We start from the raw sequence: 13297 nt of genomic DNA, 5'->3' as shown, positions 1-13297 counted from the left end.
TGCCTTTTGGTTCGCAGTGTCATTCTCAAACTCCGATGTATATTGCATTCAGCTCCCGCCGTCAGACTGTCAGAATAGACTGTAAACAACTGATGCCACCGAACTGGTATTTTTGATATCCCAGTAGATACGTCTTTATCATAACGATCCATTAATCTTGAATCTCCGATTTCTATGTGTTAACCATCCATCATCCCATGCTAATACATTGTCCATAACACTATGAGCTTCTATCTTGTGTAAGAACCTTTGTGATACCTTGTGGAAGATCTCTGGTAAGCCGCATGCCTACCAGTTCCCCTTTATCAAGTCCGCTTGTTACATTTTCAGGGATCTCAGAATAACTTTGCAGGCAAAATATATTTCCCCTTTCACAAAACCATGCTGACTCTGCGGGAAGCTTTACTAAATGCCATTAAATTCTTGCCTTAATAATGGACTCTCGCAGATTCCCAGCAATATTGGTTAGATTAAATGTTTCCTGCTTGCTGTCTCGTTCCTTTCTTGAAGACAGGCGCCACATTGGAGGTTCTCCAGTTTCGCTGGAATACTCCTGTAATCCAGAGAGTTATGGAATCTTTCACACAGTACCATCAGCCACTCTGTGACCACTTCATTTAAAAAAACTGAATTACTGCTGACCGGTGTACCCTTACTCTTACCTGTTTGTCAAAAAAACCTTGTTCCTTTTGTTAGGGACAGTTCAACAACTTGCCTCCTATTAACAGTTTGTTTATATCATTGACATGCTGACAGTGCCTTCCCCTGTGAGGAACAATGCAAAGTACTGGTGTAATGTTTTGCCTGTTCCCTGTAGCCAGTTCCCCATTCACAACCTCCAAATGACCTCTATATACCTTACAGACTTCATTTCTACCTAAGGTCACACACTCATTTTGAATGTTTTCTTATGTACACAGAAAATTTGGTGATGCTTGTTTTTATATTTCTCGCCAATGTACTTACATCATATCTTTTGTTCCCCTTTCCCTCGCTTTCTAGATTCATGCAGTCACATCACGCACAAACAACCCCTTTGGTCCAAGTCGTCTATGCTTAACTAAACTAGTCTCATCTGCTTTCACGTGTCCCATATGCCTCTAAACGGTTCCCATTTATATTTGTCTAAATGTCTTTTTAATGATGCAGCTGTACTTTCATCTACCACTCTTCCTCTTGCAGCTCATTCCATACACACTTCACCCTAAATGTGAAAAAGTTGCACCATTGGCCCTTTTAAATCTTCTCCCTTTCACCTTAAAGCGATGTACTCTATGTTTGAAACCAGCCCAACCTCACCCACCCCCCCCCCCCCCCTCCCGCCAACGGGGAAAAATACCTTGGCTCTCCACCCAGTCCATGCCTCTCATGATTTGATAAACTTCTATAAGGTCACTTTTCAACGTCCTCCACTCCATCCAATACTAACTTCAAGAACACGCATTTAATCGTAAGCACTGCAAATTTGAAACAATATTCAAAATGACAGGTAAACAACACAGACAAAACTTCATACTGTGATTTGCTTTTTTCTCGAAGTAACAATACTAAGACAGCGTGAAACCCTTAACAGTGCCATTAGGAACTCAAACACTTGAATTCCTTTGTCGAAAGAGGGTGATGATCCCTACACTGAAAGCGTATCTCTGGCCAAATCCAAGTAAGAAAGGGAATTTCTATACCGCACGGTAAGCATGCAGTTGCCTTTAGCAGAGTGAAATGAAGCCTGAGTATACTTGTTGAAATTTGGATCACAGTGTGAATTCAGTGCAAAGGGACAGGTGTTTTCAATAAGGTTTACTCCAAGAAGGAAACTTTCCAGAATGAGATGTGAGTGGGAGGTGTAAAACAACATGAATGGAGAGGCCGAGTCACACTGAGACCAGAGGCAAAATGGCAGCAAAAAACACAGCTTGATGCTCGTGCAGGGAAGGTAGAGCTGATAAAAAAAAGCCTCAGATCGGAACCATAATGTGAGAGAATGTGCTCTGTAATTGGAGAGGGATAACCTGGAATCAGGTAGGGGGGTTGAGCAGGGAAGAGGATGCAGCACCAATGGCAGGGGTGTCTGAGGTTAATTCAGGAAGCACAGCTGAAATTCATGCCCAGCATCTGCTCATGGTCCCTGAAATATACACACTAAATCTGGGCACACATTAATGCACGTTAATTTGCGATTCAATAGTATCCTTGAAAGATTTTGGCAACCATGGGCGGTGCATCTTCTTCCGAGTCCTTCTTTTTGAACAGAAACAACAATTGCTGAGTGTTATGGGATATCTGCTTGAATGTCTGCTCCTGTATGTCCACTGACCTTCCTCTAGGTCGATTTCCATATCCCTTTTCAGACCAGATGTGGGACAGAAATCCTCAATTTAAATGTTTGGTTCTTTTCAATCATTCAGGAGGAACTTCTGCATGTCGCTGAATACACGATCAGCAGAGGCTGAATCCATTCTCCCAGTTTCTCCATCTCTGTTGTTTCTGTTTGATGATGCCAGATTGCAGTGAACTGCCTCTGAAGTGACCTCCTTTTTCTTCACACCAGAAATCCCCTACCTGCGGTGGACAGGACCTTCAGCTGTCACTGTCCCATCGCCCACAGTGTCGCCCTCACTCCGTCCCCTCCTTCCCAGACTAATGATAGACCTCCCCTTGTCATCACTTCCTACTGCACGAGAATCCACATTCATGGAATCATCCTCTGCCATTTAGACCACCTCCAGCAGGACTACCCCATCAAACACCATCAAATCTTCCCCTCCCGTTCACTGTCAGCATTTCACGGGACCATTCCTTCTGTGACACCCCTATCACCCTGAAAACCTCCCCACTCCCCCCATGGTATTGACTCATGCAACACTTGCCCATTAACCTCTTCACTCCTCACTGTATAAGGCCCCAATCACAACTTCCAGTTGAAGCAGCATTCCACTTGTATTCGTTCAATCCAGTCTCTTTTCATTGCTGCTTACAATGCAGTCTCCCTTCCATTTAGGAGACCAAACAGAGTTTTAAGGAACACTTCCATTCTGTCTGTAGGAATAATCCTGACGTTCCCCTTGCTTCCCATTCCAATAACCTATATTGTTTGCATGTTGACTTTTCGGTCCTGAGCTGCTATAATGTTCCAAACAAGCACAACCCAAGCTTGAGTAACACCTCACTTTGCACTTTGGTATATTACAGCCTGTAGGAGTTAATATTCAATTCCATTATGCCACAGCCTGACCCCATTATGGCTGTTCGCCATTTTTCATATATTCTGCTTGCTGATTTCTCTATGACCTCGTCTGTGACTTGTTATCTTGCACTCAATTGAGATAAACCATTTCTCCCATTTACACTTTAATTTACACCCATTTTACATCTGTTTCTCTTTCGCCACAATTAAAAGCTCATTCCTTTGTGGCATTTCATCTCTGCATGCTCTTTATCCCATCATCCCTCGTCCACTTTTGTCAAAGGATTAAGGAGTTCTTTTCAGTTCTGAATAATTGTCACGCTCGACTTGAAGCACAGTCTCTGTTTCTCTGTCTCCACTGATGCTGCTAGATCTGCGAAATTTCTCTAGCAATTTCTGGTTTTGAACAGCTTGAAAGACGTGTGTCCAAGCCGCTCAAGTGCCCTGTCCATCATGGAATGCCATACACCGGGGAGTGAACAAAAACAGAAGATTTAGAAATTCTTTGGTTCTGAAACGACAGAAGACTGGCATCATTGACGCTACAGAGTTGTTAATGAAGACCATGGAGAGAAACAGGGAAATACATTCAATCTAAACAGCCAATGTGGCACGACTGGAAGGGAGAAGATCCATATGAATGTTAGAATTAGAATCGCTACAGTGTGGAAACAGGCTCAGTGGCCCAACAAGACCACAACGATTCTCTGAAGACGAAACCAAACAGACCCATTTTCATATCCTACACTTACCCCTGACTAATGGACCCAACCTACGCATCCCTGAACTCTATGGGCAATTTAACAAGGCCAATGCACGTCTTTGGAGTGTGGGTGGAAACAGAACCACCTGGAAGAAACTCACGCAGACATGGGGAGAATGTGCAAACTCCACACAGACAATCGCCGAAGGATGGAATCGAACTTGGGTACGTCGCGTTGTGAGGCAGCAGCGCTAACCATGGACCCACGGTGCTGCCTGGTGGAACATGCTTAAGGCTTTTGAGAATCATGACATTTAAGAGGTGTGGCATCATGGACAAATGCTCAGAAGAATGAGAATACAAAAATTGAAGTGTTACCACATCCGAAACCAGAGTAGATCATGGGGTAATGGGTGAATGGGTCTCGGTGTGAACTTGGGGATAGACGGTTGAATTGCAATGCAGAAATTGCAGCTCAAAACTGAGAATTCATGTGATACTGTCGATCACAGCTGGACAGAAGGAGAATTGTATCGAATCACAATATGTAACTTTATGCACAGGATAATCCCTCAGTCTATCATTCCCATTAAGCTGATTGCTGTTACAGAGAAGAGTTGGGGGATGTACTAGGGTCAGAAGCATGTACACCTAAAGCTGACGACAATCCATTGAAAGCTACCGCACGTCACCACTGTACTTACATTCCAAACAGCAGGACTAATATCTGATGGACAGGGAGAAATGATTACAAAGCAAACAGATCCGATAGAAGCTCTACAATTCTGCTACATCCAGTCAGAAATGGAGTTGAACTATGAAACAACTGACGATGAAAGAGGACACCACAAATATTATTTAAAAACAACATTGTTCAATGGGATTAATGTATCACTGGTTAGCTCATCATTTATTGCCCAGAGGGTAGTTAACAATCAACCACATTGCTGTGGGTCTGGAGTTACATGTGCCCAGAGCAGGTATGGATGGCAGTTTCCATTCCTTAAGGCCATCAGTGAACCAGATGGATTTGTCCTACAATCAGCAATTGACTCATGATCTCATCGTTAGACTCTTAATCCCAAGCATGTATTGGATTTGAATCCACCTTCCACTGTTACAGGATTCGAACTCAGGTCAACAGAACATCACTGGGGTTGTTAGACTAACATCTCAGCAGCTATTGCTGAGGCTATTGCTCTACCATTCCTCGAAAGAATGGAACCTTCATGTACATCAGTGTAAAAGACAAGAATGCAGTGTCTGCACCATCCTCAGCCAGAAGTGTTGCTTGAATGACGCCCACAGAATCACAGATGCCAGTCTTCAACCAATTCGATTAGCTGCACGTGACATGAAGAAACAGCTGAACACAGTAGATACAACAAAGGCAATGGGCCCTGACACCATTCTTGCAAAAGGACTGAAGACTTGTGCTGCACAATAAGCCGTATTCCTTGGGAAGCTGTGTCATTCCAGCTCCAACTCCCTGGCAATGTAGAAAGTTACTTAACTATGTCCAATCCCCTCAGAGGGGAATAATTACAAGCTGACCAATTACCACCCTCTCAGTCCCATCACGACAATCAAATTGATGAGGGTTCTTTCTGCCAGAGACGTCAAGCAGCAAAGAAATAACCAGCTCAGTGGTGTCCCATAGGACCCAATGTGGAGATTGTGCTATTGTGGAAATGTCACTGGAATACTAATCTAGACCAAGATAATGCTTTGGCAGCTGATGGAAGTTAGAAACAATTAATACAATATCGAGATGTAAAATCTGGTGCCAGTTATACTGACATTGAAGCTCATGTCAATTGTCAACATAAATTTTCTTCCCCATTGTACTTTCAGGAAGGGAATCTCCCGTGCTTTCCTGGTCTTGCCTAAATGTGACTCCAGATACACGGCCATGTGGTAAACTCATAAGTGGTCTCTGAAACTGCCAAGCAAGGCCATTGTATCAAACTGTTCCTAGGTCTTAAAGGATGAACCCGGACAGAACACTGGGCACTAGCATCTGTATCGGAAAAGGGAAAGGGAAACACAGTCTTGTCGGCCCTTCAGAGACCTCCTTCCTAACATCTGAGAGTTTGTAACAACATTTACAGAGCTTTCCCACAGACTGCACAGAAACATTGGGAAATGTGTAGGTCATCCAACACATTGAGCCTTCCCCACTCTAGTTTTTGGCCAAACATCTCTTCAATTGACTTTTCCCAAACACTGTAAACTCTATATCCGTTGAAGTGATTAACTGTCTGGATAAAAAATGAAATAGGAACTTCGGTCCGTCAATTTGGTGAAGACGTCAACAAAGGTATACACATAAGTCTCTTCACAGAGCAACAGGTTTACATCAATTCCTATTGAAATGCTAACGGTTATTCTATTTTTCTAACGAATGTGCTCAAAGTCACGTCAATCCACATTGTTCTTCACCTGCCACGTATTTGCCCATTCCCTCCAATTGTCTCAATCACATTTGAACTTCTTTGCATCCTGATCACCCACTCACAATCTCAATTTGGGGCCATCAGCAGATTTGCAAAGATTACATACAATGCCCTTGAACAAATGTTTAATATGCTTTCTGAATAGCTGGTGTCCAAACATCAAATCCTGGATTATCATGCTAATCATTGCTTTCCAATCCAAAATATATAGAACTGTTTATACTGATTCACTTTTTCCTTTAAACTCTCCAATTCTCACCCATGCCAGCATATTAGTTCTAGCTGTTACACACTGTTATGGGCCAGCACAGATCTCCTCAAATCATTTCAAGGAAGTACCGCAGACCCAACCTTTACTCATTGACTTAAGCAGGTGTAGGGTGGGTATTCCAGGAGCGATGCAGCTGAATGAAACACAAACACAAGACGATAGCAGACAGAATAACTTAACTATCTGAAAAAAAACAACAAATTATCTCTCAAATCCAGATTCAACCCAGTGAAACTATTCTGCACCCCATTCAGTGCCAGTACATTCTTTCTCAATTAAAGGGGCTTAAACTTCATACAATACTCCAGGTGTGGCCTCACCAGCACCCTGTACAGCGGGAAAATAACTTATCTGATTTTAAATTGAATCCCTTCAGCAGCGAAAGACAACATACCATTTGCCTTCCTCAGTACTTGCTGTACCTGCAGACCAACCTTATGTGATTCATGTACATGGACACCCAGGTACCTTTGCAAAGCAGCATGCTGCAACGTTTTACCATTCAAGTAATAATCCTTTTTACTGGTACTCCTAACAAACTGGACGAATTCACGTGTACTGATATCATATTCTATCTGCCAGACATTTGCATACCCACTGAAAGTATCTGTGTTCCTCTTAAAAAGTTTCATAGATCTCTGTACACTTTGCTCTGTCACTCATCTTCGTGTCATCTGCAAACTTTGACAAACTACGGATGCTCCCAATTCCACAGCGTCTCTATAAATTGTAAATAATTGCAGCCCCAACACTGATCCCTGAAGCACGCCACTAGTCACTGATCGCCAGGTATGAATAGCACACATTTAGACCCACCCTTTACTTCCTGTTAGTGAACCAACCTTCTATCCATACTAATACTTGACCATACATCTTTACATCTTTATCTTCTGCAGCAGTCTATTGTGTGGCACTTTGTCTAAGACCTTTTGGAAACCTAGATACACCACATCCACTGAGGCCACGTTTTCTAACTTGCTCATAATGTCTTCTTAAATTTCCAAAAGACTTGTTAAGCATGACCTGCCCTTCAGGAACCAATGCTGTCTCTGCGCAATGGGCCGATTTCTATCAAAATACCTTGCTATTTCTCCCTTGATAATACACTCATGCATCTTGCCCATTACACAGATTAAACCAACTGGTCTGTAGATCCCCATCTTTTATCTACCAGCCTTTTTAAACAGTGGCATCTCATTTGCTGGTTTCCAATCTGCTGGGACTGCCTCAGAGTTCATCAAATCTTAGAAAATTACCATAATTGCACTGGATATTTCTCCCGCAATCTTTTTTAGTTCCCTGGAATGCATTTCATTTGGGGACTTGTCTGCCTTTAGATCCATGAGCTTACCCAACACTACCTCCTCCGTAATAATGATTATGCACATGTCCTCACCTACCCTCATCTCTCTGACAATTACTGGCCTGTTATTGATGTCTTCCACTAGGAAGATCGATACAAAACACCTGCTCAATGCCTCAGTCATTTTATCATATCCTATAACTAAATGATCCTTCTCATCCTCTGAAGGACCAACATTTACATTAGCTACTCATTTTCATTTTATATATTTAGGGAATCATCTGCAATCTCTTTTCATATTCTGTGCTAGTTTTCTTTTTCTTGTGTTTTATCCTACTTTACTTTATAGCTCTTTTCGTGGCTTTCTGTTGACCTTTAATGATTTTCCAATCTTCTGGGTTCCTGCTGTTGTTGGACACTTTGCATGCCTTCTCTTTAAACTTGGTAGCCTCGCTTATTGCTTAGACACCCGATACAGATTGCCCCTTTTCTTAGATTCTTTCCTTTTCGTTGAATATACTTTTGCTAAGGACTTTGAAAAAAATTCCTTTAAAAATCCTCCACTGCTCGTCAACTCTCACTATAATTTTTTTTTTGTTTTTCAGTCGAATTTAGCCAAGTCCGCCCTCATTCTATTTAGTCTCCCTTGTTTCAGCACAGGAACCTGGTATTGGATTTTATCATCACACTCTCCATCTGTATTTTAGATTCAACCACACTGTGATCATTCCTTCCAAGTTGATTCCTAACTCTGAGGTCATTAATTTTTCCTGTCTCATTACACAGGATCAGAACTAGCATAGCTTGCTCGTTATTGCTTTTACTTTAGACCAGTCAACCCCAGACATTTTGGATTCACGGCTTTTTCATCTTTGAAAAAAAAAACAAGAACAGCATGATCTTGTTAAAGGAGGAGCATTTTCACAACACTAGACTTGGGACTTCATCAAAACGTTTCTGAAAATACAAATTCACTGCATCTATTGCTTCGCCATAATTTATTTCCCAGTCGGTTTCTCAAATATGATTCACCTTTAATAATTTGGCATTGACTTGATCCATGTTCATTACTTTCAAACTAATTTAATTCTCAAAGTTCCCTGGCAAAGCATTCATTCTAATAGACTGTTGTATTGTCCTGACTGCTTCTTTGGTGCTAAACAGACTGTAATTCCCTGCTGTCTCTCTGCCTCCTTTAGAAATACTGTGTTTATATTTGCTACTCTCAAATCTGTCAATTCAATCATCAGCAATTTGGAAGACGGCAAGCAAATTACCATTATTCCCATGGCCATCTCCTTTAGGAATCAGAGATAAAGATTATCACGCCATGGGGATTTATCAGATACCAGTCCAAGTAATTTCTCCAAAACTGTTTATTTACTGATTTGATTGTATTTCCTGCTTTTTCTCAGTAGACCGAGATTTGCTTGGAAGTTTTTAATTTTTTTCTTTCATGAAGGCAGAACTGAAGTAGTTGCTTCATAGTCTGCCATTTTCCTGTTTTCCATTCGCTGGATTTGGACTGTAAGGAAGCTACAATTAACTTTGCCAACATTTCATCTTGATATATTGAACTTTGAGAAGCTTTTACGTTTCACGCTTGTTTAATGTACTGCTCGAAACCTATTACTTCCTGTCTTAAGCTGTTCAATGATTGACCTTTCAGAGCCATACAATCACAGAAGCATAGCCTGTGCAGCATCAAACTTACAGCAAGATCTATATTATTCCAACTTTACTACATCAGTCCCATAGCCACGAAAGGTTTGACACTTCAAGTGCTCGTCCAAATACATGTTAATTGTTGTGAGGTGACCCGTGATAGCTCCCCCCACCCTCCCTCAGGAGCTGCATTCCGGACCCCATCACTCTCTGGGTGTAAAACAATCCCCGAATCCTCTCTAAACCTGAAATCCTTCCCTTTAAACATGTCCTCCCCTGTTCTTGGCCCTTTGACTAAAAGGAACAGCTGCTGTCTATCTACCCTGTCTATGCCCCTCGTAATCTTATCCTTCTGAATCATGACCCCCTCAGCCTTCTCTCATTCAAACTAAACAACCCGAGTTTATCCAGCCTCTCTCCATAGCGGATATGCTCCATCCTTGGGAACATCCTGGTGAATCTCTGTACCCCCTCCTGAACAATTGCATCCTTCCTGTAATGTCGCTCCCAGAACCACAAATAGTATTCCATCTTGGCCTAACCAAAGTGCTACATAGCTCTTGTAATCTATGCCTCGATGAGTAAAGGCAATGCCTACTGTTTCCAATTATTTCTTACGTAACATCCGATCCTCTCCCGTTACATGCACGGACGTGTGGAGAAGCACCCTCTGAGCTTCCTGGTGTGCTGCCATTCATTGTGAACTCTCCTGTCTGGTTTCTTCCTCCAAAGTGCATCACCTCATATTTTTCAGGGTGACATCTGCCATTGATCCACCTATCTGACCATTCCATCTGTATCTTCCTGTAACATACGAACTTCCTCCTCACTGCCAAACACCCAGCCAATATTTGTGTCAACACAGACTTACTTATCATGCTGCCATTCTCCCTCCACATTCACACCTGCATCATTTATAAATACCACAAATACTAATGGACACAGCGCTGATCACTGTGGTACATCAGGGGACACCGGTCTCCAGCACACAAACCTGCTTCATGTGGAATATTATTAGAAATCTTTCAAAACTCTGAGGTTTTATTTGCTGAATCTTACTCAGCTGCATACTTTTCCGATATTTCGTTGCATCTGAAGTCGTCCAAATTAGATATTGTTTCCTCGAACTTTCTACCCCTCAACGCCACTTTTACGCTTTTACCTGGCCACAGGCTGTCTCTCTCCTGGTCAACCCACTGCTTGTGTATCTCTAAATGTGCCTTTCCAAGTATTCTGGAAACGGATTCTCTGAGTGACAGAAACTCTGCTCCCATCATTTCTTTGTCCTACATCGATGGTTTTGAAAACCTGACGTTCAGAAATATACGAATTGAAAGAGTGAATTTACCACCTATTTACTCTCTCCAAACCTCAAATACTCTGGAAAACTTCCATTCGGTTTTACTTGGTTCAGTTTCAAATTTTCCAAAACACAAATAAATAAAATTCTATCCCCACTAAATGCCGTCAGCATCATCTCTAATGTCTTAGCAGCCCAGTAAACGCTGGCAGTGTCCTCTCTGATAGAATCACAGATTCCCTACAAGGCAGAAAGTACAGTTCAGCCAATCGAGTCTGTAGGATCACTCTGAACATCATCGCAACAAGACCTAGCTCCCGTTTCTATCCCCGCAGGACTCTGGCCTGTGATTTCAAATAAACCTGTTGGAATAAAAACTGGTAACGTGTGACTGCTGACCTTATCACTGTGTTACCCATGGCTAATTCACTTAACTTCCTGAATTCGCTCCCTGGACACATCAGCCCAATTTAACATGGCCAATCCACCTAACCTACAGACTTAACAGCAGTGCGCAAATATACCATCACATTGAACACTATTTGAATCATGTGTAATGGCTTTACACACTGGTAACTCCGCCTAGTGAAAGCAAGTTGCGCCCACCAACCCGAATTCAATGCATCCAAACGCGGTTCTACGCTGTACATCCTCATTAGTGCTGCTGGAAAAGCTTCTGCACTCAGGTTTTAATGGGTTTACTTTGTTTTCTTCCTCAGATTAATGCTTTAAGTAAACACATCAGTCATGAACAACTCTACAAAATGGTTTGCATAAACACAATGTGCAGTTGGCTGAAGTTACGTGTTTGCACTTTCACTGACACTCTCTCCCCAGGAGCTGCAGTCCTTCCACACGCTGATTCAGACAGCACCATCCTTCCTGTGACATATCCCATCGAGAATGGAAGGCCAGGCATTAATAACCTTCACTGGGTAACAGAGCGATAGGTTTAAAATCTGTCCGATTCCCCAGCGGAGAATTGAGCCCTGTGACAGGCGGGAACACTAACCACAATACTGTGGAAGACAACAACATTGAAGGAGGCCCTTTAACATGTTGTGGCCGCACTTGTCCAACACAACTGCTTAACGACCTGAATCAAGTTTTCCATGATTTAGCACATAGTCCTATATGTTTTGCCATCACAAATTCACATCTCATTTTTTTTCAGGTTAGAAGGTTTTCCGCCTCTCTGACCCTTTCCACAAATCTACTCAAACTTTTCTGCCTTTTCCCGAAATCTCTTGGCTCCAGTGTTCGATCCCCCCCCCCCCCCCCCCCCCCATCAATAAGAAACGCTTCTTTCAGTCTATCCTCTCCATATCCCTCATTATTTTGCACATCTCTGTCATGTCTTCTCCAATCTCCTCTGCTCAGCGACAAACAACCCCAGTCTGTCCAATCTCTCCTCACAACTGAAACTCTTCAGCCCAGACAATATCCCAGTGAATCTCTCCTGCAATATTCTCAGTGCGATCACATCCATGCTCTCATGTGAATTGCAGGACTGCACACAGTAATCTAGCTGGAGCTGAAAATGTGTTGCTGGAAAAGCGCAGCAGGTCAGGCAGCATCCAGGGAACAGGAGAATCGACGTTTCGGGCATAAGCCCTTCTTCCTGAAGAAGGGCTTATGCCCGAAATGTCGATTCTCCTGTTCCCTTGATGCTGCCTGACGTGCTGCGCTTTTCTAGCAACATATTTTCAGCTCTGATCTCCAGCATCTGCAGACCTCACTTTCTCCTCAAAGTAATCTCGCTGGAGCCGAATGAACTTTTTTTTACGAGACTGTTACAGTATGAGGGCGTCGCTGGCTCGGCAGTATTTATTGCTGTCCCTAATTGCACAGCGGGTAGTTGAGACTAAACCATATTGTCGTGAGTCTGGAGTCACATGACGTCAGATGGTTTTGTTTTTTTTTCAACAATTGGCTATGGATTTACAGGAGTCATTAGATTCGTATTTCCAGATATTTATTGAATCCAAATTCTACCACCTAGCACAGTCGGAGTCAAACCCGAGTCCGTGGTGTCTGAATAAACAGTCCAGTGGTCAGTGGTCAGTCCAGTGCAGCAGAAAAGCAGTGAAACTGATCTGATCCAGTGAAGTCGCTTTTCCCCGATACTGTGCTGTGCCATTATCCTGAGCTTGACCGCACCCACCCCCCACAATAATCTCTGGTCCATGTAGGTAAGAGCTGCTACATGAGTATTGATCTCACAACAGTGGTAACCAAATGGATCAAATGGTCTGTACGTCCCGATGGTGGGGTCGGGGCACGTTCACCCAGCAACAGTGACCGCAGCCACACAGACTGATCGGTATCAATGTGAGAGTCAGTGTTAGATTCTGCAGTGCCTTAAAGAAATAGAAAATGACTCCACAAACCCATGATGAAAGAGCAGCGCTCCGA

Source organism: Chiloscyllium plagiosum, unplaced genomic scaffold (assembly GCF_037043375.1).
Source record: "Chiloscyllium plagiosum isolate Xiang-an unplaced genomic scaffold, Cpla_swu_hap1 HiC_scaffold_42, whole genome shotgun sequence".
Lineage (NCBI taxonomy): Eukaryota > Metazoa > Chordata > Chondrichthyes > Orectolobiformes > Hemiscylliidae > Chiloscyllium > Chiloscyllium plagiosum.
Note: the sequence above shows the minus strand (reverse complement) of the source record.